Genomic DNA, 6,237 nt, shown 5'->3' with positions numbered 1-6,237 from the left:
CTAAAACCACCATGCGAAATCATTACATAGCCATTAGAAAGGGTGAAATGAAAACATCATGAAATGTTGATAAAGGTGTAAAGCAAAAAGAACTTCATACATTGTTGGTCGGTGTGTAAAATACTACCTCTATTTTGGAAAACTCGTAATATTTGAAAGATTTAAATGTATTTCTACCCTATGACCCAACAAGTCCATTTTAGGTTTTTATTCAAGAGAAATATATATATCAAAAATGACTTTTATAAGAACATTCACAGGCAGCTTCATTTATCATAAACTGAACCTGGAAACAGCCTAGGTTTCCATTAATGGAAGAAAGAATAAACAAATATACGATGGAACAACATTCAGCTATGAAATGGAATAAATTATAGATGCAAACAACAGTGTCATACAGAGTGAAAGGAGCCTGACGTAAAGAAATAAATATTTATATGAAGTCATAAAACAAAGAAAACTATTTTATGATGGAAATCAGAACAAAGCTATTTCTGAGCAGGAAGAGACTAACTAGAAAGAAGCATAAGGGAATCTTCTGGGGCCATAAATGTTCTGTATTTTAATAGGGTATAGGTTACATGACTTTATCCATTTGTCAAAACTGATGATACTGGACCCTTAAGGTGTGCCTACTTCACTGCAGTGAAATAGACCTCAACAAAATTCTTTTAAATGGCACAAAGCAAATACTAAAGGGAAATTAAAATTCACCATACAAGATATTTAATTTTCTGTGGACACTCTACCAAGCAGGCGGTCGGCCATAAGGGCCTCTTCCTGCTCCTCTCTACCCCAAACCTTCAGGATCTTGTTTTCCTCTTTCCTCATTCAGCAGATCTGTGTAGAGCAGAAAATGACTGACACCCATATCTGGGCTGGAGGCCGACCTCCAGTGGAGATATGGTCTCCCTTATTCAGTGGAAATGTGGGGTTCTCCTCCTCAGTGCATGTTGCTTTCTGATTCTAATAGTCTACCATTATAGGTTAACCTTGAATCTGACTCAGTACGCTTCTATTACATTACAAACTATGATTTCCTAATATTATCCAGGGATTGCCCACACAGTCTGCTAAGATACATTTCTTCCGGGTCTGCAGACTACTATTCTTTTCTGGTCATGGTGGTCTTTGACATGACATTTTTTTCTGCCAGAAATCTTAAGGTCATAAAACTTATGCATAATTTGTGGTGCAGGGTTTTGTCACAATCCATTCCTGTCCCTTTCTCTATGATTCAGTGGTATACAAGGAGAAATGATTGACAAGCTTTTAGTTTCCTAGGTTACAGTAAAAATTCTACTTTGTATCCTATTGTGTTTGCAAGTTATTATTTACTCATTGTATGAGATTGACGAAATAGTACTAATAAGTAACCAGTAGTAAAAACTATGCCCTGGGCTAATGATATGTAGGAACTCTGGGATGTACAGTCTCAAACATTTTTCCATTTAACACAGATATAGTCCATAAGAGAAAATAAAGAATTTGTAAATTGCTTTTTATCATTTCTGAGTACATGCATTGTTAAGAGAGACATTTTTTTTTCTTAATGGGGAAGTTTGAATGTGGTAACAAAGTTCTGACAACAATTTCCAAAAGGCACTTCCTGTCTTTAGTGTGCTGCTTAATATTGTTTAGGTTTTTGGTATGTGAGCAAACATTTGGAGACCTGAATTGTTTTGGTTACACAGTGAGCAACCAGATAAGTGAAGTAGGTTCTAGTATCTACTCATTCAACATCCTGCGAGAATAATATGTTTGAGGGGGTTCTTGTCTCCTGGCAGCTCTTGTGCTTATGAGTCTGAAGAGAAAAGAAAAATGCGTCATTGAATAAACTCAGGTGTAGCCAAACTGCAATCATGACCTCTATTAGCGATCTGCCTGTGTAGATTGGATTTGCCTGAAGCTTAATCTCTTGGATTTATATGCTTGACCATTCTGGAACATATTTTCCATTCAAAACTACATGCAACTGTTATTCTTTAAAATTTATGTATTTGGGCAGCCAAAGCCTGATGGAACTGACTCCCAGTGTGCTGACAGGTAAGGTTGGGTGAAAGACAAGTAATTCACGGATTTACCATCATCTCGCCAATGTAGTCTTCTTTGTTCCACTCCTGTCCTCAGTCTGTGCCACCCTTACATTTTGTACCTATTACAAGATTTAGACTTATTGATACATCATATTTATTTTTCAACAGTAAATTGAGATATAATTCACAACGATAAAATTCACTCCTTTAAATTAAAGTATACACATTGGTAGTTTTTAATACATTCCCAGAGATGTGCAACCATTATTAGAATCTATTTTAGAACATTTTGAACACCCCTTAAGAAACCCCATAACCATTAGTAATCACTCTCCATTTTTCTCCTCACCCCAGCCGTTAGAACCACTATTCTAATTTTGGTCTCTGTGGTTTTGCCTATTCTAGACATTTCATATAAATGGAACCAAACAATGCGTGGTCTTTTGTGGTTGGCTTCATTCCCTTAACATAGTACTTTTACTATGGACTGACCCATGTTTGTAGTATGTATCAGCACTGCATTCCTGTTTATTGCCAAATAATATTCCATTACATTGATAGACTACATTTGTTTATCCATTTATCAGTTGATGGTCATTTGGGTTGTTTCCGCTTTGGTTGTAATGAATAATACTGCTACGAGTATCTGTGTATCAGTCTTCTTGTGAACATATGTTCACATATGTTTTTAATTCTCTTGGATGGATACCTAGGAAGTGAAATTGCTAAGTAATATGTTAACTACAGTTAAAGACTTGAGGCACTGCCAAACTCTTCTCCAAAGCACTGCATCATTTTACATTTCCACCTGCAGTGTATGAGAAGTATGGGTTTCTCCACATCCTTGTCAACCTTTGTTATTGTCTGTCATTTTGATTAGAGTCATCCTATTGTGTGCAAAGTGGCATGTCACTGTCATTTTGATTTGCATTTCTCTAAGAACTACTGATTTTGAGCATCTTTACATGAACTTATTGTCCATTTGTATATCTTCTCTGGAGAAATGCGTATTCAAATCCTTTGTCCATTTTTAAATTGGGTTATTTGATTTTTTGTTATTTATTGAAAAATATACACTCCCACAAAACCACACCATGAAGGAAAAATACAGTCCCCTAAAAAGAGGATGCTGTCTTAGGAAAGGGGAACAGATTCTGAATAGCAAAGGTAACTATAAATACGCTCTGTGTTATTCCCTTCCTATTCTCTATACCATTGCATCAAATGCCATTCTCTTGGGATCTCTTTTCCTGGAAAATGATAAAACTCTACAACAAATTGGCTTAATGACTTTAGTTATTTGACATCTGAAGATAGTGATCTTTCAGTCATCCATCCATCCAGTCATCCAGTCATTCATACATTCATTCATTCCTCAATACATTGAAAACTCAGTACTTGCTAATCACTGGGCTGAGTGCTCAAGAAAAGGACCAGTGAAAACAGACATGGTCCCTCATGAAGCTCATTGTGTGGGAGGTAGACAGTGATCATCTAAGTATACAAATTACAAATAGTGATCAGTGCCATGAAAGATGTACTGATCTGATCCAATTTGTCAAGTCAGAGTAGGATTTCCTGAGGAAGAGGTATTTGGATAATTTGGAAGACAAGGAAAAGTTATTAAGTGAAAGGGTGTGTAAGAGGTGTTCCGGGCAGAGGCAACAGTGAGTGGAAAGGCCCTATGGTGAGGATCAAGGTATTGGAAAGAAGAATTGGAAAGAAGCCAGGAAGCTTGAATAAAGAGTGAGGAAGAAAGCAGGCAAGGAGGCTGGGGCTGAGGTGATCTGAGGTTATATCAGTCAGAGCTTCATAGGACATGTTAAAGATTCTCTTCTTTATCTTAAGAGCACTGTATAAGCTTTAAAGACTCTTAAGAAGAAAGAGAACGTGATGAGACTTATATTTTACTTGGCTCACATCGTCTCCTGTGTGTGAGAATTAGGGGCAGGGAGCAAGGGTTGTACAGGAAAATTAGATCAAGAGATTAGTGTAAGAGACCTTGGTATTTGAATTAGGAGTGGTGACAATGAGGAGAAAGAGAGAGAGAGAGATGTGTATAGATTTAAAGATATTTTAAAAGTGTTATCAATGGACCTAGTGATGGGCCTCTTTCCTTATAATCGGATAAGATGTCAAGGGTGACAATGATGTGTACATGCTATTCACTGAAAAGAGTTGACACCAGGAGAGGACCAGGTATGAGACAAAGGTTATGGTTTTAATGTGGGTCATATTGAGTCTGAAGCATCTTTAAGACATCGGTGGAGATATCAAACAGAGACATGGGCACATATGTCTGGAGCTTGGAATTTTAGATAACCTGAGAAGTTAATGAGGGGAAAGACTTTTAGCCTCCTACATCTCATAAAAAGAAAAAAACCTGTTTGTTACAATTAGTAAGTATCTTATCAAAACGAAATATAAAATTAACTATAATCATTTACATATAAGAAGTTTCCTGGACTTTCCTATAAAAATGGAAGGCGCTCGCCTCGGCAGCACATATACTAAAAACTGAAACCATACGAAGATTAGCCTGGCTGCTGCACAAGGGTGACATGCAGATTTGTGAAGCTTCCAGATTTTTGTCCCCTATCAGGCTCTCTGCTGTCAGCGTAGAGTCTGCTTCAGATCCTCTGTCCCCCTCACTCTGTCCCTCCCCCACTTCTCTCTCTCTCTCTCTCTCTCTCTCTCTCTCAAGAAGAAATAAACATTTAAAAAATGTAAGAATGGGGTGCCTGGGTGGCTCAGTCAGTGAAGCATTCAGCTTTGGCTCAGGTCATGATCTCACGGTTTGTGAGTTCAACCCCCACATCGGGCTCTGTGCTGACAGCTCAGAGCCTGGAACCTGCTTCAGATTCTGTGTCTCCCTCTCTCTCTCTGCCCTCCCCCAACTTTCACTCTGTCTCTCTCTCTCTCTCTCTCTCTCTCTCTCTCTCAAAATATAAATAAACATCAAAAAAAATTTAATAATTTTTAAAAATGTTAGGAATAAAATAATATCCCAAACTAATGTCTACCTCCTTAACAAAGCCTGGTCAGATGCATCCCTCTCTTTGCTCAGTCCTTTCTAGCACTGCAGCCAATAATTCTCTTAGCTTCCGTTCCAACCCTATTCATTCTTTCCTTTTCTGATCATAAGGCCTTTTTATGATGCACTTCAGAGCTTTCGTTATTTACGAGTGTGTGCTTAGGTCAGATGTGTGTCTATGTTTTTGTGTTTTTCTACACTTTTTTCCTTATAAACTTCTAATAGAGTAGCAAAGGTTGCCATTATTTAGTAAAGAAATTGCATAATCATAAATAGATAACAAACCCCTGAGTAAAAAATTAGGATTCTTAGAGTAAAAGAAGCAAACAAAATCCTATAAGTCATATATTTCAAAAACCTTCATAGTCACATTACTATCACCATGCTCATGCTAAGTCTGCCCACTCACTAGGCTGTTTGCTTTCTGGTTTCTAAAACAGCAGTAAATATTTACTTATCTTATTCATCTTTGTTAGGCTCTAAATCCCTTGGGAAGAGGAATAGTCCCTTTCAGGGGATTGCTTATCAGCCCAGAGCTTCTGTGGGAGTTTGAGCAGGAAATCATAACTCATTTTCAATGATGACATTTGGATTTACAAATGGAACTCTTGATAGTGTCGGGCAGTAGGAAATTTTGCAAGGTTAGTCTCAGAAGCCAACATTGTAATTCAGGTAATGGGTATGAGCACAGTGTTCTATTCAACTCTGATATTTGCTATTTTGGAAGGACCCTTCTCTTATTACTGCATCCTCTACCTCATTTTCTATAGGCTTTTTTCTTTTTGTTTTTGTTTAAACAAGTTAAAAGAATGCACAGGTGCTCTGAGAATGAAGTAGGAAGTAATCTGGTCTGGATCATACAAATAAAGTGAGGCAGAGTTAAAACTACATGTCAGGTCTCCCCACTCTTAATCCAAGGCTCTTTCCGCAGCACCATGCGGTTAGGTGAGATCAGCAGGAAGAAGGTGGGATAGGGAAGAGGGGCTGTGTGCGTGTGTGTTAGTAGCCATCTCTGTGCATCAGGAGCCACCGCTCACTTAGTATCCTCCTTCCACTCTGCCCCTGCCTCTATCAGCTCCCAAACCCTTTTCCCAAATGATGCTGAAATGTCACCATTCGTATTTCATTTCTTTATATTAAAGCTTACATTTCTAGATGCAAATAGAA

At 37.8% G+C, this 6,237-nt stretch overlaps 1 non-coding gene across 1 annotated transcript; it reads left to right on the top strand.

Moving 5' to 3' along the window:
* Positions 1-4,522: 4,522 nt before the first annotated feature.
* Positions 4,523-4,626, top strand: LOC132686965 (U6 spliceosomal RNA). Its single transcript, XR_009613918.1, has one exon. It is a non-coding gene; the product is annotated as a U6 spliceosomal RNA (small nuclear RNA).
* Positions 4,627-6,237: the final 1,611 nt, after the last annotated feature.

This window comes from Panthera onca, chromosome F1 (genome assembly GCF_046562875.1).
Source record: "Panthera onca isolate mPanOnc1 chromosome F1, mPanOnc1 haplotype 2, whole genome shotgun sequence".
Classification (NCBI taxonomy): Eukaryota; Metazoa; Chordata; class Mammalia; order Carnivora; family Felidae; genus Panthera; species Panthera onca.
The sequence above is the reverse complement of the archived record's forward strand: the minus strand, read 5'-3'. Positions and strand labels throughout refer to the sequence as shown.